We start from the raw sequence: 21,101 nt of genomic DNA, 5'->3' as shown, positions 1-21,101 counted from the left end.
ACTATTGTTATATGTATTGCAATTTCTACTGTCCTGTTGTCCAGATTACTCTTAAAAAATACATTTTTAATGTCAACAACATTTTTTTAACTGGATAAATAAAGGATATATAAAAGTCACTGCCAAAAACTGATTGGCTTCTACCTTGTTACAGGAATGTTGTTTGTAGCTCAAGCTGAGTTGATGTCATTCATGAGGGATACATTTGACATAAGTTTGACATATTATAGACCAACAAGTTATTTATAGCAGTTTAAATACGACCAATCAGTTTTTGGCAAATACCGGAAATCAGGTTTTGGCAAGCGATCACTTTTTGGCACAACAAGCACGAGACCAAACACTCTCAGTCACGTGCATCTGAGGCTAAGAGGGGGGGCAAGAGGCCCACATTTCTGGAATTTATGAGCAAGTGGTCAACAAATACTAAAAGTCAAATGTTTCAAGTTTCAGTTTCAAATGAAAGTAGGACAATTTCCGTAAAGCTGCCAGTGGAGACACGACGTGAAAATACCGAATTTTTCTGAGTTATCTTCTGAGTTCTCAAAACCATGTTCTTGAAAATGCCCAGCGGGTTTCACACAGAAGTCGAATATTATTTCCAGAGCTGGTTGAGCAGAGGACACGTGATTTGAGGTAAGACTACCCACTACAATAATGAGACACTGTTTGTTAAATGGGTACCTGTTGGGTCATCGTCGACAAGTAGAAAGTTTGAGAAGTGGGTGAAGTTTGTGGTCAGTTTTTACGTCATCTAAGATGTTTTCAGTTTAAGTAAAAATTTGGTGTTTAGCAAATGCTAAATTAGTTGGTGCCAAGGACCTTGTGTAATCTATGCTCCATTCTGCCAAAAGTGATGACTCCATTAAACAATTGCTTAATAATACTTATGCAAGAGGAGCTTGATCCGTGTATTCCTTTCCCACTATTCTTCCGTGAGTTATTATTTACTTAATTGCTAACTGCCAGCCACACGTTTTTTTTAACGTGTAAGATGTGCCAAAATCAATTCAGGCTGTCGCCAGTTATTGAATTAGTGAAATCTGATACTTAAGTTTGAAATCAACCACTTTGGTTTCATCTTGTAAATCTGGTTGAACATTTGCAGTTGCAACTTTTTTGGACACTGATCTATGCCTCGTGCAGGCTTGTGATACTTCATGCGTGGTTTCTCGCCATGAATGATTATGGCATATGTAAAGCAGACACTTTTAACAGTTTGAACCTTTTTTTCTTCCTCAGTTGCTCATAAATGTCAACAATTACTCATATCAGTGTTCTTTTTTCCCCCGCCTCTCATCTTGCACTCACTTTTTTCTTGCTGCCGGATTTTTCTTGACTCTCCTTCATCTGAAAAACATACTTATGCAGAAAAACAGCCAGTTTCTCTCTAATACTGGTTCTTTTTTTTTTAGTGACACTGAAACCTGAAGAGTTTATTTATGTATTTGTTTGTTTGGTTATCTGTCCGAGCGTTTGGACTCATGGTGCAGTGGGAGATCGAGCCCTGCAGTTTCTCTTTGGTGTGTCATGGCACAGGCTTTAAAAATATCAGGCTTTACAGATCATCTTACTTATACTTGCTAACTTAGTTTTTGATATAGCTTTACTTCCATTAATTTAACCCTTACCTTCATTTTCACAGTTGTTGCAGTTATAACTTATCTCCTGTGCACTATTATAGGCATGGCAGGAAACATACATTAATCATGTTTTTCTGGTGTTAAACTGTATTATTTTGGAAAAGCACTGGAAAAAAAAGATTTATTTTATTGGCATAAGGTCATGGAACAGATTCATGTAGCGTTGAGATAAAAATTCTTTATGAAATATTGGAATAGCAAGGCATAAAATTTAAAACACCCCCCACACAGAATCGAAGAATAATGTGTAAATAACCCATTTTCATGATATTTCCTTGGAATGGTTGAGAGGTTTTTGCATTCATATTTATGAAAAAGGTTCACCGATCTATCCTGACCTTTTAAACAAACCCATCAGTGCAGACTGGGAGGCAAGCGCTGCCGTTTCGCAGCTCTTCCTCTCCCTGTGCCTGGGGGGTAGGACGAGTAATGACTGCTCTGTTCCTTGCCAACAAAGCAACTTTCCCCTTCCAGTCCCATTTTTTATTTCCAGCTGCTTACCAGTGTGTACTTCACCTCTTATTCATTCTCTCCTGCAATGGGATGTGTAGCAAATATGCAGTTTGTGGTGGAATACCTGTTTTTTTTGCGTAATCCCAGAAGCCCTTGCTTTCATATGGTTGTAATTGTTGCATCAGGCGTTGGTGGAGACGGTCTGGAGAGAGCGAAAACTGGTTAAGCAGCCAGAAAGAAAAAGGCTTTGCTCAGCAAATACATACTGCAGTAGGATACAAGTTATCAGGGTGTGATAACAGGAGTGAGTGTGCATTTGAATGTCTGTGCGCTTTGATGTTGGTACCAGTGGATTTGTGTGGGGAAAAGGGAGCGTCTGCATGTGTGTGCGCGCGTTTGTGTGTGAGGTGATGAAAGGAAGCATCTACTGCTTGTGCTGCTTGTGCTGCAGGATGTTTTTTTCCCCCCAGCTTTTTTCCTCTTCTTTGTCTCTAGACTGGTGACAATGAGTGGAGGTGAGAGGCCAGCAGTACCAGTGCAACACCATTCATCACACATGTCAAACAGTTAGACCAGCTGTGTGGGACAAGCGGCAAAAATTAGCATTTCATCCTTCTCCCTGTCGCTCTCTTCTGTCTGTCAAGCTGTATCTCTGTTTATTCCCATTGTAGTACCGAATGTGATAAATGACTTCAGAGGCTATATAATATTCCATTTGTTTTAATGAAAACATGGTGTTATTGACCAGCACTTCCACATATTGAGCTTGTTTTACAAAACAGATTATCCCTGCATAGTACTTCTGATAAGGGTGCTGTTGAGATGTGGGTCTGAGGACTGATAGTCTGTAATAATAGTGTTGGTGAAAATGATGATGCTGAGGATGGTAAACTGGCCAGGATGTCTCTGACTGTCAGGCAGTAGAAAACTTGATTTTCTGCCCAATTCATTGACAGTTAATTGAAGAAAAAAAAAAACCCCAACCTAAAAATGTAGGGAAGATATAATATAATATTAGATCTGATCTGATTAAAATCTGGATTAGAACGCGATTGTTTATATGGACCCTAAGTTAGGTGATCTGATCCTGATGTGCATCTAACATGTGAACAGAATAAATAATTTTGACATGCGGGAAAACAGTAGAGGTGGGAATCACCATACATCCCACGATACGATATTATCACAATACTTAACGCACGATACGATATTATTGCAATTTTTTTTAAATATTTTGCGATATTCAGATTCCGTACATAAAGGTGAACTTTATCAATATTCATTTTATCTAATATCAAAGTCTCACACTCAGTCTTTCTCTCATTTCAGTTTTATTGTTGACAAACTAAACGGTTTGTATTACAGTCTAGTCCAATTTAACTGAATGCAACCATCTGGTACAATTATAGCTATTCTGAACTATGAAATTTATGAAAACTATGCAGCCCCTTCAGCAACTGAAGAATTTGAAAGTAAATTAAAACAAAATATAATTTTACATTAAATAAAAAAGTTTTAAACTTAATTAAAATAAAACATGTCTTAAATTAAAATAAGTAAACTGTCATGTTTATTGCTGCCAAAAAAAAGTTAAACACATTTGGACAGTGAAGGAATGTCAGGATTCTTGCTCAGAAAAAGGATCAACATGCTCTGAAGTCAGAGCACAATAACCTTTTTTGTAACAAAATATCGATTTCTGCTGTCCCTGTATCGATACATTATTAGCAAACAAAATATCACGATACTACACTGTATCGATTTTTTCCCCCACCCCTAGAAAACAGTATGTATGGCTGATGTGAAAGACAAGCACAAGTATTTAAAAGTAAATGTTGAAAACAGATTTACTAGGAAATTCCAAAGGATGTGATGTTAGTGCATCTCCTGCTCTACTACAGTGACTATAGTGCATTTGTAGCTGATATTAGCTTAGAAACATGCGATGCATCACACCCTCTTCATGGTGAATAGATCTTAGTATCATCAGGATGCAGGTACAGTCTCACACCCAGAGGCTGTTTATACTTGCAACATCACTCTGTTGAACAAATCCAGACGATATAATATCACTGCAATATGCTGCAGTTATTTCTGGTTCTTTAAGTTCTTAACTGTGATGTTTTTATTGTTCTTGTTATATTTGTTCGACAGTTGCAGCAAAACAAACCAGAAATTTCTCAAATGGTGATTAAAGAGTGAATACAAACATTAAACAACAACTAGCTTTGCACAACACTACTCTAAACCAGACTTTGAATGGTCTAAAAAAATAAACATGGAAAAAAGGTCAGAATTAAGGAAGTGTGCAAGGATCCTAGAGTTTGCTATAATTTAGCTTGGTTGTATATTAGTTTGTACTGTTTTCTGGTAAACTACCAAATGCCATATTCATATAGAGGAACTAAAATACAGCTAGCTTGCTACCCCTTCCTTTCTCACTACTCTTTTGTGAATGGATATACTACATAATTCCCACCCACTAAGTTTCGCCATCTTTGTATTATGCTATTATCTATTGATTATAGCTGTAATAGATAAAGTTGTACCAATGTAGGGGTGGGTTTTTATAATCGATTTATCGATTAAAATCGATTCTGGCTTGGATAACGTGAAATCGATTCATTAAAATCCTGAATCGATTTTTTAATATAAATTTATTTTGCCCGAAATGCCAGAATCTCATGTTAAACCTCAAAATTTCAACAACCACCAAACAGCTAAGACAGTAAATGAGAGCAGGAACATGGATTCTGCACAAAGACGTAAAACACACATCAGAATCAGTGAGATGTCGCCTTTCTAACTCGACGGCACGGACACGGTCGGGGCTGAAAGCCGACAGCTCGCTGATTCCGATGTTTCGGCGGGTCCGCGCTTTGTGTTCACGCCCCTTTTGCGCTGATTCTAAAGCTGTTAGTTTGATCTCTCTCCAAACAATATTGACCGAACCAGCAGCAAAAGAAGATCCAAACTACGCTTCACAAAAACATCGTCATGACGTTTACTGTTTTGCTTCCACCACACTTCATGCACAGCTCTCTCTCTCTGTCTCTCTCTGTCTGTCTGTTTTCTGCATTATTCGCTTGCTTGTTACGCACAAGTCTACCGTTGTTTACAGCGCTGTCGGCCGCTGTTTTTTTTTTCCCTTCCGAAAAGAAAACCTAATTTCTGCCGTTCAATACTGAACAAATTTAAACTTTTTAAAATTATGCAAAATGCTTAGCCGTGTCTCTAATAAAACCGCTGTAACTTCAGAGGTAACGTTCATATGTTGATTAATGGATTTCTTTCATTTTTGATGTACTGAAGAATATTTTTGTAAAATCCCAGGCCAGGAAAATCACCATGTTTTTGTGTGTTTTATCCTCAGCTACTTTGACACAAAGACATCTGCTGTGACACTCACACCTTTGATAAAGTCTTGCGAGTGTCAGCTTCCTTTTTATAGATACAAAAATATGTAAATGTACTGATCTGAATTATAGTATTTCTGACTGTCAAATTCAGAATCGAATCGAATTGAATCGAATCATGGATCAAATCGATTCGGGAACTTGTGAATCGGAAACGAATCGATTCTAGAAATCGGTGACGATACCCAGCCCTATACCAATGTCACTATCCAGCTAACTCTGTCTTAGCTAGCTCATGAATATACTGTGGCAGCTTTTTAACATTTCAGATAAATTCAGGTTCTTCGGTATATTAATACTTGGTCTCTCAATCCCTGAACAGCCTAGTATATATTACATATGATAATAACAGTCTTGATTTTTAGATGCCATGTCACTGTTTTGCCTGATGCCCAGGATCCTTGGTAGGAGGTGTAAACATGGATGGACTTCAGTCTCAAAATTGACGCAGTTACAATATGTTTACTACAACAACAGCTCTGTCCATTCTGTTGTTATACCTTAATCACAGCCATCATCAGCTTAACAATTGTGTCCCACAGTTAAGCCTCAGTGGGAGCTTGCTACTTGTTTTATGTTGCTTTTACAAATCACTTATTAGATTGGTAATTACTGAACCTTCTTTTATATTTAAGTGCTGCTAATTAGCAGTCAAGCTAATGGGAATGTTAGTGTTTGCAATTATGTTGCAAGTGTTAAAATTCTCTTTTTGTTTAAGTTGTTTTGAATGTGTCAGTTTAGATTATGAACAGTATTTATTATTTCTCTGTGTTGAATACCCAGAGTTCATCTTTCTATTCAACTCTTCTGGCTAATTTTCCATCCCACACTCTTCTTTATCACATCACCCTTGCCTGCCCACACTTTCCTTTCTCTTCACTTATCTGCTCTCCTTGAGATTTGTGGTTCAGTTAGGTGTGGAGTGGGAGGAGGCGTTACATTTCACCTTGCAGTCTTTTCAAAAAGAACTATTCATACAAGCTTAGAGCAGAGATGTTCATGAAAGCTGGGGGATTTTATTCAATAGAAAAGAAAACTGTTGGCAAAAATAAGCAGCAGTTGGTTGTCATGTATTGTAATGGCATCTAGGGAAGGTAGAAGCAGTTGAAAAGAAACTACTGCATGTATTATTATTACTTTGCTAACTTGAATAGCTTGTGTGGATATGTCTGTCTGCGTACCCCAGGATATTTGAAGCTAAGTACACTTGTAATCGACTGCCAGCACCAGTGTTTCCAAGTAAAGGGCTGTAGATGGAAAGCATCCTATCCTAAGGGTTTTAAATGTGCCAGTGGCTGCTAGTGGGATGGCTTGATGAGCAATCTCTTAATCAAAGCTTAATTGTTTAGCATGATCCTGAGTGACCTGCTTAATGGAACCCCCCCTTGATTAATGATGTGTGTTAACAAACACAGTGGGAGACACCCCAAAACCTTGTCTGATTGTTGTTAATTAAAGACAAGGTCCGTCAGTATTTGAAAGTAGATTATTTATTATAACGTAACAAAAGTAAAAACAAAAATAGCCAAGATTCCTCTTGTGCCTTTGTGACAGTACTAGCGTATTCGATTCTTTTTTTTTTTTTAATTTTGTGTAGCATTATATATTTCCTGTGGTGTATATTTAAATGAATCAAGGAATACACAAAGTAAAAAGTTCTCACTGTGAACCAAATTGTGTCTCTCTGTTCAATAAAATTCTGACCACCAAAGAAAGAAGCGTTTCTAAAACCTTCAGCTTGAAAAACACGCTGAAGGAAAACGAAGCAGCTTTGCCAAGGCCAGCTTTTGTCTCTGGTTGTATGAAGTGGGGCAGAAAAATATGGCAAACCATCCTTTTCAGCCCACACATGCACTCAGATAACACATCAGACTAACCTTTCATTTTTTTCCCATATCTAGTAACTTCTATGCAAGTTTGCTCACGTTTTTTCACACAGCAGCACTTGAACACATACGATTTCAAGTCTTTGCTAAGAATCTCACTGAAACTCTGACCCTGCCTTTGAATGCTGCAGTAATAATTTCATGCTTGTGTATATATTAACACTAAGCTTTACAATAGAAAACAGTTTAAAGCTGTTTAATTTGTGCTAAACAAGATGGGAAATAGTTTGATAGATGGTCATTCAATGTAAAATACCTCATTCGATATATGCTCATTGCTGATGTTAAAGAAATCTCACTGCTACATTGCATGTGAGGCTGTAACCCTCTTTTTCCCCCGTCTTGCTGATAATGTTCTCTCTTCTTCACCTGCTGCTGTTCCTTTGAAGGAGGACAATTGCTGGCCTCCAAGCATGAATGTCACCACTCTCTAAGGCATAATGAGTTAATCACCCCCAGATGGGCAAGGTCACACACTGCCCCACCACTTATCTTCTATAGCTCAGGCCACGCAGGAGGCAGAAGTAAGGCTGGAAACGAAGAGGAGGAGGAATGACTAATGCCAGAGATTATATTGTCCTGCATCTTTAATCTGTTTTGGGTCCTTTAAGCTGAATGCCATCTTTGCTTAATTGCTTAAAAAGCCTCTGTCATACTTATTACACAGATTGAAAAAAATAAGTGTGGTTTGACCCATCTTGGCACTTTTGCAGGTCCTTGGCGTTTATAAGCCTCAGAATGTATGCACATCGCTACCTTCCCAAAATTCCTCTCAGACCTCTTTTTCCACTCATTACTTTGGTCACGGACAATGGCAGATGGTGCAGCTGCTTGTTTAATTGTCTTTATTACAGAGGCATCTGCTTTCTGCTTTTTTAATCCAGAACACCGTGGCATCGTCTAGGCAGTCTAGGCTGTATTTGTGAAATTAGAAAATAAACAGAGACAAAGGAAAACAGTTTCTCTGTCAGGTTGTAGCGATACAACACGTTCTCATGTAATGGTCTGCATATTACAGGAAGTTGTCCTGCACCTCGGTTTGTGTTACTTTAACATAATGCATAACTGAAATAATAAACATTATTGTGTGGGTATGTTTGGAGCTTGCCATCTGCCTCACATGTGTTGCTTATGCTAAAATGTTTGTAAATGAGAAAAGGAGAATCCCTGTGGCTCTGTTCAGTTAGTTTCTTAGCTGCCTAGATGTGTTGTACTGAGCTGAGGCTAAGGGAGACAACAGCAGATGTTGGGCTCTGACAATCTTTCTGCCTTGGATCTGCAACAACAAAGCAGCTAAGGGAAAATGTCATATGCGGATCATCCCTGACGGCCCTGCGTGAATGAATAATTACTTTGACTCAGGTCAGGGAAAAGAAGGTAAAGAAAGCTCTAGCCCCTCTACCTTGAAACCCTTTTAAATGAGAAGCTGTGCATCATGACATGCGATAAGACACTGAGGAGGTTGTGACACAAAGATCCCTCAGAAATAAAAAGATTTTTCTTGTGGCAAAATGTTCAGGAAAATGAAATGATTTACCTCAGCACCTCAGTACGTGCTCTTCCTCAAAAAGATGAGATGGGGACATGGGGTTTATCTGTGAAGAGGGTTGGGGGGTAGGGAAAATGTCGGAGGATTGGTTAGCTGTGTTGAGTTTACCGCAGTCATGTCAGGAAGCAAGGAAAGCTTTAGAAATGCATCATTTTCACCATTATGCTTAATAATTTGAATGACATCTTAGCGCATGACTCAAAGGCACTTGTACGGGGGCAGGCGGGGTTATTAGAAATGACTCCCCCAATGATGCGTGTCACTGAAGCAGCAAATTAACATGGGGAGATGGAGGCATGTTAAAAGCGGCTGAAAAAAGGAGGGAAAAGCTGAGCTGGAGAGAGGAGCGGGAGTGAGATGTGAAGAGGAACAGTGATAGATGCGGAAAAAGATGTTGCTTTATTCGCCCTCTTTGTTAGCTAAGACGCTCTGGTTGTGGTGTTCCAGCTCCTGCTCTGTTCAAGCTTTTTCTGAACACCAGGTGCTCCTATTGTGATAAATGATTCTCAACTGTGCCGAACAATGGCAGAGGCACCCACACATATCCCTCATCAAACAGTTCCACAGCTCCTCTTCCACAACTACACAATGAGCACACTGGATTGTGCTGGAAGTTGTTTGTCTTGCCACCACACACGACTGAAGGCTATTTTTGCTTCCTGTTTACTTCGGTGAACAGGAAGTCACTATTATAAGAGCTGACAGTTAGGGCTGTTCGATATAACGATATATATCGGATGACGATCTAAAAACGTCTATCGTTGCATTTTACGCTATCGTTTGTTTCGTGGTGTCGCAAAATAAACTGTTTACGGCAATATTTTTTCATTATTTTGATGGTCACTGTAGTGGCTATATTAATTTCTTAAAGTTCTCTCTTTCTCTTATATTTAATATAACCACACTACAGACAGACAAGCGCTTGTTTTTATGCGTTGTCGTTAGCAACAACGACGGTAAAACCACCGCGTGTCTGCTTGTTTATTTTCCACATAAACCTTTCACAATAAAGCGCAAGATCCTGTTGAGACTTTTCAAAATAAACTTAATCACGTGAAAGATGCAGAGTATTTACGGATGAGAAGCAAAAAAGAGCCGTCAGGTGCTAAAAAATAAACCTTAGACTCAAACATTAGAACAGGCTTTTCCCCGCAGCACCCTGTGTAATAAATACTCACAAAGAAAACGGCGGCCGTTACAACCTATGTCTAAAAATGTTTAGTTTCATGCATCAGTTAAAACACTCAGCTCCAGCTACATGACGCGCAGCTGGAAACACTTCCCGCAAGTCGAGCTGCCCGAGATTCACAGAATTTACAGAAAATGTTACATTTTTGTGATTTATATCGTTATTGGACGATAGATGTCTTAATATCGGGATATGAGATTTTGGTCATATCGCACAGCCCTACTGACAGTCCCTTAAAAGATGCTACTGTATGACTTTTCTACCTATTGGTCGACCAGTGTTTTGTCCAGCACAACTGGCTGGTCTTCTTATCCCCTCTAACTGCACATTTTACATCCTTGTCTATTTTTTTGCTCAGCCACTGTGGGTTCCTTTGTTTCCCTGTCTGAGGTCTTTGACAGCAGACGAGGGTTGATACATGTTCAGCGCCTTCACCTTTTTCCGCCCGGTAATTTATGCTGTCAGAGGTTTTACGCTATTTGGATGGCCAGGCTTTCATGTGTGTGCAGAACAGTATTGTGGGTTGTTGACACATTCCTTCGTGTTGAGCATGAAACAGATTGTAGCAGGTAATTGATGGGGGTTTACTGCCACAGGCACAGAGCACAACCAGGGAAGAACCCACCAGTTTTCAACCCCACCAATTAGATTTGCAAAATGTGGTGTGGTGAGCTCAGCAGGGTGCTGATAATGTAAACTTTCAAGTGCTTTAGGTACAGCTAAATTTAAACAATTAGTACTGATAACAATGCTGCCACCTGTAGTATACTGTTTGAGACTCCGAGTGTAATGATTTTCCAAATCTGTGGTTCGGATAGGACCACGATCTTTAGAAGGCTGGTGGTGCATGTATTGTGGATTTGGTCTTGGTTTCAGAACCATTGCATCACTACTATAATCCCTCTGTGACGGTTGTATCTCAGTTTTTGTTGCCTACCACACCAGAGAAGCCTTAATATTCCAAATCATTAATAATAATGCAGGGCAGTCCAAAAATGACCATGTGGATGTTAAGAAGAAATATGGGACTTTAAGCTTTAGCACTTGATTTTTCTCTGGAAATGGAGTTCATTTAAATTGTAGATGGTGAAAGTTCTCTTTACATTTTGAGGACTGTTAAGATTGAAATGGAGTTCTCTGCTTTTGATCAAGAGTTCACCTTCATGGTTGCTCTGTCCTCACTGTGCCGACCTGCCAGTTTCTGTCTTATTTATTAGTGTCTTTACATGTGTGTGCATGTGCATGTGGGTGTATTGGTTTTTGTGCAGTAGTGGGACTCGGTGGAGATTTCTTTCCACATACTTGCTGGCAATCATGCACCTGCCTGTGATGACCTTGTTGAGAGCCACTACTTAAGGGAGTGGCTGAACTTCAATCGCTGTTGAATGCAATCCCGGCTCTGGTGTTAGTTTATGGTACCACTTGTTACCTGTGAAGAAACTTGCGCCTCTGTTCTTGCCATGCAGAGGTATGGCAAGAGTGGTGATCAAATTGTAAATACTGAGTGAGCTGCAGTGGAACACAGCCTCCTGGAGAAGATTCAATGGCACCTGGAATCTAAACAAAACTGTAGAACTGAGTTTTTTGGGACAGTAGTTGTTGCACATTTTTTGGAGTGCCATTTCCCCTCAAACAGCTCGATACCCTTGCTGTTGGACAGTTGAATGTTTTAGCTATAGAAATACAAGCCCATCCAAACCTGTACTACAGATATTTATAGACTTTGTTTTTTTGTGATGTACAGTCATTTAATTTAATTTAATTTTCTTACTGACTTACATATTGGTATTGTCATTAACCTTCAAAATCCAGTATTGATTTAGCCCTAATTTTAAGATGTGCCGAACGGATTAGTCAATATATCAATTACTTTTTTCCACACTAATTACTTTTCCAACTATCTGAATAATTGATTAATCATTTAAGTAATTTCAGTTTGCAAAAATGGCAGTTATTTTCTGGTGCCAGTTTCTGAAATGTAACTATGTGCTCCTTTTCTTAGTTTTAAAGAATGGCTCTGATAATCATTGTTAGTTTGTTTATCTTTGACCTGCTTTAATCCAAAATCCACTGTACTGTAGCTAGAAAGGAGCTTACATTCATCTTCATGTTGGCACAACACCTTCGTGCTTAATGGCATCACTTTCTGCACACCTCCTTGTCCTCAGAGTAAATCGTCTTGCCATTCATCCTCACTCCCCATCTACACAATAGTCCTGTTCAGTATTCAGGCAGGCATACTGGCCAAGATTCTGCCGAAGTGATAAAACCCCATTTATCAGCGGGAAGTGTTCACAGACTGCACATATATCCAATCTCTATGCTTTCTGGTCGCACGAGTATGATTATTACTGCCTTACTGAATCCCCAGTGGTTAACTGCTCAGGCACAAGATCTCATTACCATTTGGTGCGATTTCCTAATGAATCTGTGTCTAATCATGTTATTTGTTAGTTGCCTCACATAACTTTTGGTAAATCATGCAACAGGTCTCCAGGAGCAGGACTGGATATAAGCCGTCCCTCTGGATTTTATATTTTTTTAGATTCTCTGTGGTTGATTTGGCACTTTATTTTGGAGTATTTAATAGAAATCCTAACTGGAATGCTTTTGAAACAGTTGAGCGATGAAAATCATTTAAATTTTTATTATTTATTTATGATCCATGTTCATTTATCATAGTGCCAAAGCCATTGTAAACGTAACCTTTTTCCCCAGCTGATGGTAAGCTTTGCATAATACTTACCACCTTCAGGTTGATTACTGGAGCTGTTAACATTCAATCATAAATGTGTGCAAATGTATGTAATAAAGTTTTTTGAAAATGTGCAGCCGCAGCATTGTTCTAATCGCTTTGCAAACATTGCCTCAGAGGAATAAAAATCGCATCACGCTTAGATCCAATTTGTGCTCCACTCACCAATTACTTTCACGGTCCACTTCCCGTCTAATACAGAAAGGCCAGATTATCCGCTGGATGTCTGGGTCCTGCACACCCTAATTACAAACACAAATTGGAAAAACGCAACTTGTGACAAAAAATTTAGCATGTGATTTGTCCTTTATCCAAGAAAAATATTTGCACTAATTTGCTTCGACTCTGTGTCCTCAAGGAGATACAGAAGGCCTACTTATGTAAAATATGAAGAGTTTTTCATCTTTTCATTGGTCTTGTAATCAGATAAAGCTGTAGCATCGATGTACTGTGTCTAATTGGGTTGATGTATAATTAATCCAAACTGTAGCACCAGTGTCGTTCATTACATGACTGATTAAGAGGATATACAGAAGGAAGAGACAGAACATCAGGTTATCAGATATAGTGCAATTCTTTGAAGAGTTGTGTAACTCTACAAAGCCTGGTTGCTGGAAAATTAGGCTTTCAAAAAAGGCTCTGTAACCCAGTATTAATTGACTACCGTGTTTCACTTGCAGCTTGTTTTGCTCTTTCTTGCCGCTGCGCAAACTCATGCAGTTTCCGCTGGCTGCACACATCTCGTCTTTGGACTCACACAGGACTCGACTAGCGAATAAGTCACGGGTGATTGATAGTTGTATAACTGAGGATCCAACCAGTAGCTTTGAGTATAAGATTAATGCATGTGAATTTGAAGGCAAATCTAATGATTTGTGTTTAATAAGGAGTCGAACTGAGAGACGGATCCAAACTAAAGAAACCAAAATGATGACACAGTGAACTTAGATGAGTTAGATGATGAACACATCACAACTCTTCAGCAGTTTTCTTCTCCAAACCTTTAAAGTTGAAATATAAAGTTGATTTGGGACAGTAGCTAAGCACTGTTGCTTGTTTGTTTTTTGTCAACCTCATGTAATCATATCGTAAGACTTGAAGTTATCAGTCTGGTGTTTTTGATTTATTTTTCTTTCTCTTCCTTTTCATAATTTTATCCACAGAGTTTCTAGGTTTAATCAGAGGTGTAAACTGTTGGGTTCAATGGTTTCAGGCTGTCCTCTGTCATCTTTGCTGATCACGTGGTTGTGTTGGCTTCATTGGGTCATGACTTCCGTCTTGTGCTGGGGTAGTTTTCAGCTAACTGTAAGGCAGCTGGCATGAAATTGGCAGCAAGTCTGAGGATATGGTTCTATTTTGGAAAAGGCATGAGTCACTTTTAGCTTAGAATGCATTGCTACCCTAAGTGGAAGATTTGGGGGTCTTTTTCAAGAGTGAGGGAAGTAGAGTGGTGGAATGTCAGATCGATTGGCATAGGATCTGCAGCATCTGGTGTGGTATCTGCAGTGATATAAATGCTGTGTTGGTGTGTTGTGGTGAAAAGAGAGCTCAGATCTATGCCCTCACCGATGATCACAAACTCTGGGTATTGACTAAAGAAATTCGATTGTGCGATATGACAAAAATCTAATATCTCGATATAAGACATTTATCGTCCTGACAACGATATAATCACAAAAATGTAATATTTTCTGTAAATTCTGTGAATCTCGGGCAACTCGACTTGCGTTTTTTCCAGCTGGGCGTTGTGTACCTGGAGTCGAGTGTTTTAACCGATGCATGAAACTATACATTTTTAGACATAAGTTTGAGTGTAAGGTTTATTTTTTAGCACCTGACGGCTCTTTTTTTTCTTCTCATCCGTAAACTCTCTGCATACTCTTTCACTTGATTCAGTTTATTTTGAAAAGTCTCAACAGGATCTTGAGCTTTATTGTGGAAGGTTTACATGGAAAACAAACAAGCGGACAGCGGAGCCACGCAATGGTTTTACTGTCACTGTTGCTAACGACAACACGTAAAAACAGGCGCTTGTCGTCCATAGTGTGGTTATATTAAATATAAGAGAGAGAGAACTTTAAGAAATTAATATAGCCACTACAGTGACCATCAAAACGATGAAAAAATATTGCTGTAAACAGTTTATTTTATGACACCACGAAACAAATGATAGCGTGATAGGAAATGATAGACGTTTTTATATCGTCATCCAATATATATCTTTATATCGAACAGCCCTGATTGAGGCTCATGCCTCCTTTAGAAATAGGGAGGAGCTTGAATGGCTTATCCTCTGCATTCAAAGGTTGAGTTCAGGTAATAAAGGCATATGGCTATTGGTTGTCTCCTGGACACCTTTTGCATCTTTAGTGGTCCTTCACCCTTTGTATTTCAACTTTTTAGGCATTATCTTTTGAAACCATAGCATATTTTTTTATTGTTATGCAGATGATACCCAGCTCTCTCCATGAACCTAGATGGCACACACCATTTAGTTAAACTGCAGGAATGTCTTGAAGACATAAAGACCTGGATTTCTAGAGTAGAATGGAGGCAAAGCCTTCAGTTTTCAGGCCCCTCTTCTGTGGAAGTTTAGATTTGGGAGACAGACACCCACTTTGCTTTTAAGATTAGGCTTAAAGCTTTCCTTTTTAATTTTTGTAGGGTCTACCTTACAAATAAAGCACCTTGAGGGTGCTGTTGTTGTGATTTGGCACTGCATAAATAAAACTGAATTGAAATTTATAGTGAGATCATATGATGAGATCAGGTGACTGTGAAGCCCCTCTTAGTTTTGCTGCAGTAGGCCTGGGATGCTTGGGGCTTCTTCTGATGCTGATGAGTGTTTCTTCTTCACTCACCTTTTTAATTCTCTTTATGTTTATACAGTGGGGCAAAAAAGTATTTAGTCAGCCACCGATTGTGCAAGTTCCCCCACTTAAAATGATGACAGAGGTCAGTAATTTGCACCAGAGGTACACTTCAACTGTGAGAGACAGAATGTGAAAAAAAAAAATCCTTGAATTCACATGGTAGGATTTGTAAAGAATTTATTCGTAAATCAGGGTGGAAAATAAGTATTTGGTCACCTCAAACAAGGAAAATCCCTGGCTCTCACAGACCTGTAACGTCTTCTGTAAGAAGCTTTTCTGTCCCCCACTCGTTACCTGTATGAATGGCACCTGTTTGACCTCATCATCTGTATAAAAGACACCTGTCCACAGCCTCAACCAGTCAGACTCCAAACTCCGCCATGGCCAAGACCAAAGAGCTTTCGAAGGACACCAGGAAAAGAATTGTAGACCTGCACCAGACTGGGAAGAGTGAATCTACAATAGGCAAGCAGCTTGGTGTGAAAAAATCAACTGTGGGAGCAATCATCAGAAAATGGAAGACATACAAGACCACTGATAATCTCCCTCGATCTGGGGCTCCACGGAAGATCTCATCGCATGGGGTCAAAATGATCATGAGAACGGAGAGCAAAGATCCCAGAACCACACGGGGGGACCTGGTGAATGACCTGCAGAGAGCTGGGACCAAAGTAACAAAGGTCACCATCAGTAACACACTACAACGGCAGGGAATCAAATCCCGCAGTGCCAGACGTGTTCCGCTGCTGAAGCCAGTGCATGTCCAGGCCCGTCTGAAGTTTGCCAGAGAGCACATGGATGATACAGCAGAGGACTGGGAGAATGTCATGTGGTCAGATGAAACCAAAGTAGAACTTTTTGGTATAAACTCAACTCGTCGTGTTTGGAGGAAGAAGAATACTGAGTTGCATCCCAAGAACACCATACCTACTGTGAAGCATGGGGGTGGAAACATCATGCTATGGGGCTGTTTTTCTGCCAAGGGGACAGGACGACTGATCCGTGTTAAGGACAGAATGAATGGGGCCAAGTATCGTGAGATTTTGAGCCAAAACCTCCTTCCATCAGTGAGAACTTTGAAGATGAAACGAGGCTGGGTCTTCCAACATGACAATGATCCAAAACACACCGCCCGGGCAACAAAGGAGTGGCTCCGTAAGAAGCATTTGAAAGTCCTGGAGTGGCCTAGCCAGTCTCCAGACCTCAACCCCATAGAAAATCTGTGGCGGGAGTTGAAAGTCCGTGTTGCTCGGCGACAGCCCCAAAACATCACTGCTCTTGAGAAGATCTGCATGGAGGAATGGGCCAAAATACCAGCTACTGTGTGTGCAAACCTGGTAAAGACCTATAGTAAACGTTTGACCTCTGTTATTGCCAACAAAGGTTATGTTACAAAGTATTGAGTTGTATTTTTGTTATTGACCAAATACTTATTTTCCACCCTGATTTACGAATAAATTCTTTACAAATCCTACCATGTGAATTCATGGATTTTTTTTTCACATTCTGTCTCTCACAGTTGAAGTGTACCTCTGGTGCAAATTACTGACCTCTGTCATCATTTTAAGTGGGGGAACTTGCACAATCGGTGGCTGACTAAATACTTTTTTGCCCCACTGTACATCACTTTGAATTTAATGATTAGTTATTGGCTAATAACTAATTGGCTAAAGTGTGGCTCTCTTTTGCAATGTGTCTTTTGTCCTGTCTCTTTCCCCTCAACCTCAACCGGTCATGGGAGATGGCCTCCCTGAGCGATTATGAATATCTTGTTTAAACAGTGGTATATCGGCAAAGTTTTAGCTTTAGTAAGGTGGAATCAATAGTCATGGATAAGCCATGTCACCAACTAATTTTTGAAGAGCTTTTGACATCCCTCTCATTTTATGCAACTTACTTCATGTCTGCCAAACCCAAAGAAAACTTGTGATGCAAGAATATTGAGAGCAAGTCACATACTGCCCAGGGCTGGAATTACAACTGTGAGCAAGTCAAAGAGCGGATACAAAGAGCAGCAATCCTCAGCCGTTCAACAGATAGGTGCATCCTGTCACTGTATAAATTGGGTTTTGGAAACATTTTGTGAGGAAAATTTGTGAGATGTTGCAGACATCATGATAGTGACGGTGAGATGAAAGAGGAAAGGTTGTATGCTCGATAGGGTGAGGACCAAAGGGATCAGGATTTCACGTGAAAAATTGGAAAAGGCCAAGGTAATTGTTAAATGTTACATAAAAGGCTTGCTAATGAGAAATAGCAATTGTTTTGGAGTAAAAGAAAGAAAAGAAAAGATAGAAATGGGTTAGATTGCGTTAACAAAGAGGCACAAAGGGCATCAATTCTCCACTTTCTATTATTGAATAAATCTGCTATACGGTCAACAGTGACCATTTATTTAGCAACAACTGTGATCATTACTGCGTTCATAATGACTATGTTGTTAGTTTTTTGTGCCCTGTGTGTGCAGCCCGTCACATGTGAATTGCACCATAAACACTACAGCAACCTCAGAGCTGAACCACGACTGGCTTGAATTCAGAGTAATAAAGGAAAGAGCCACACTGTAGAATAGTAATTACTCAAACAATCAGGCAGGTCTGATAAAATGAATAAAAGCGTATGACTTGGCAAACCAGCTTCATGGTTAATTCAGGACTTCCTGGATGGAGTTGGAAGTTATTGGAGGATTGTTTCCCTGCGGGATAGTAAAATGATTTGGCCGTACTCTGCAGATGTCGGTCATATAGAAGAAGAGATAACGGCTGTCCGCCGCAGGATGGATGAGATGAGGAAATTAGAGAGACGTAGACCACAGATCAGTCTATGACTAGGATGCGAATGACATTATCAAAGGAACAATGCCAAGACTGGTGAGTAGAGGAAAGATGTAGTGGCTTCATCTCCATTTCTCTTCTAGTTGCAGGAAGTCCAAGATCATATTCAACCATTTTGGAGATTCACCCGCAAAAGACAGAAGATAAAGTGGCATCCTAGTTATTGTCAGAACAGGCAGGAAGTGATCACATGACCCTGGGAGGTCAGTTTGGCCTCTATCATAGAACAGCATCAGCTATTGACACACGGCAGTAATGACCTACCTTAGGGCTGGAAGCTTCACACAGAGTAATGATGACCCATTCCTGCCTGCAAGCTACTGCTTCCCTTCTCATCGATGCAATTACTGCACTGAGGCACGGCTGGTCATAGTCTCTTCATCTTTACCCCATGGCAAAGAGGAAGATCAGTTCCCTGCAGTGGCTTTTACCACTGGTCTTACAGCCAGAAATAACACTAAGACAGTGACTGTGTAAAAACTGTAAAGCTAACTGGTTAATCTGTAGCAGTCTGTAGAGGGATATCAGGTGTATTCTGTACACAGGTCGTCATGATGCATTAATTACTGTTGATGTTCATGTGCGTGTTTAGCCCCTCACCAGTGAAAAGTGAGATGACAAAGGAGGTAATTTCCTCTTTCTCTCAAGCTGGTGTTTAATTGTGTGAGCTACAGTATAGGTGATGGGGTGGGTGGTGGTGTCTTTGTGTGTGTGTGTGTGTGGGGGGGGGTCTACTGGTAGGAAGGAGTCTGTGGCTTCTCCCTCCTCATTCCTTCTGACAAAGACTTTAATTCACCGTAATTATACAGATGGATTGAAATATACAGCAAGACAGGGAATCACTCCAATTATGCAGAGTTGATTAAAACTTGGACCCCATGCCAGGGTACTGCAGGAGCATGGGAGGAGTCAAGATGTGCACCACTGAAACACTGAACACATAATACCAGTTAACATCTGCAGCAAAAGGACCAAAACACTGAATATTATTTCTGTAGCGCTTGTAAGACAGATGTGTTTTGTTTTTTTTTCTCTATACAACAAAGCTGAACATTAACAGTTTGATGGTGTGGCGCATGGACACAAACATTTCTGGTCTGGAATGAAGGCAGAATTCTTATAAAGAAGTCTCTTTACTTTCTAATGAAGATGGATCCATGCTATTCATTTACTGTCAACTGCACACTCTGTGCAGCACAGCACATCTCTTGCATTGTGTCATTGCATATAGCTACAGTATTGACAGACAGAAGTGGAGAAAGTCCTTAGCATCTAGAGGCCATGGCCAGCGAAGGAGAACGAGGAGGAGAAAATAGGAGGGAGGAATAATGGAAGATGGAGAATAAGAAACAAAGAGAATGAGAGGGAGAGGGAGAGAGATCACAAATGGGGAGGGATGGAGTGAAAAGGGCAAGACATTTGTCACCCTCCCCTACAAGACCATAGGAAGAAAGAACAATATCATTAATCTCCTGACATTTCAATATTGTATTAACCTTTCTAGTGGAATTCTGTGTGCTCATTAGTCTTTTTTGAGAGAGAGAAAAATAATAATCGATAGAACAAGCTCTGGACACGATTTAGAAATACACTGCAGTCAAATAACATCTAACCTTAAGCCAGTCACAGGATTTTGCCCTGTCTTTAGCAATCTAGGTCTTTGTCTACATGAAATTAATTGGTTAAAATACAAACATATCAAGTAAAAGATAAATTTAGGTGAAAGGTTGTTCTCTCAAGTAGGTTACAGTCATAAAAGAGAAAAAATGGCCTGGCTGTAAAACAACAGCTTAAGATGGCAACATAAGCACTTCAGCCATCTTATGTGAGGAGGAAAAAAAGCCCCAAGGCCACACAAAGCATGATGTCTCACCTCCACCATGCAGTCTGTCAGCAATGGAGAGAGAGAGAAAGAGGGAGAGAGAGGGCTGATCCTAAAGGTGCCTAAAGCCTTTAAATTCCACCAACATGATCCTCCCCTCCCTGTAACACCTCCACTGCCCACTCACCCTTGTCCTCACCTTCCATCTATCAATGCCTGGAGAACACCCGCCATTCAAGTACCCAACACTCCCTAAGTCATTTGACTAAGAAAACACTTTAATTTATTCACATTATGTGCCCTTGGTGAACATCAAACACTGCCAGACCTTTTGTCTGTCATCATTTACTTTTGGCCTCCATGATTGGTCATGTCAGTGTTTTGCTGAATGTGTTCGGTGATGCTGTTATGGAAACATGTGCCTTTTTGAGCACTGTGATTGTCTGTTTGTGTTGGGCATTCAAAGCCCAGAGGAAAAGTCACACGGGTTCAAGGTTATTTCCAGTACTGTAATTATAGGTCTAACAAACACCTTGACTAAGACTAAAGGTCTTTCAGTGGGATTGTTTGACTTCACCGGGAAATGAGTGGGAGGTAGATTCACACGCCTACTATGTATATAAGGATTTTAATTTGTTTACCTTTTCATAATGTCGCAGAAAAGAATCATATTAGTAAAAG

General features: G+C 39.9%; 1 long non-coding RNA gene across 1 annotated transcript in view; it reads left to right on the top strand.

Moving 5' to 3' along the window:
* LOC146503607 (uncharacterized) overlaps nt 1-21,101 on the top strand; it is a 56,076-nt gene continuing 34,975 nt past the window's right edge. Inside the window, exon 1 of the long non-coding RNA XR_014877868.1 lies at nt 1-636. This is a non-coding gene — a long non-coding RNA (uncharacterized LOC146503607). The remainder of the gene's footprint in view (nt 637-21,101) is intronic.

The sequence above is a fragment of the Neolamprologus multifasciatus genome, chromosome 14 (genome assembly GCF_963576455.1).
Source record: "Neolamprologus multifasciatus chromosome 14, fNeoMul1.2, whole genome shotgun sequence".
Lineage (NCBI taxonomy): Eukaryota > Metazoa > Chordata > Actinopteri > Cichliformes > Cichlidae > Neolamprologus > Neolamprologus multifasciatus.
This window is presented reverse-complemented; position numbering and strand designations above follow the sequence as displayed.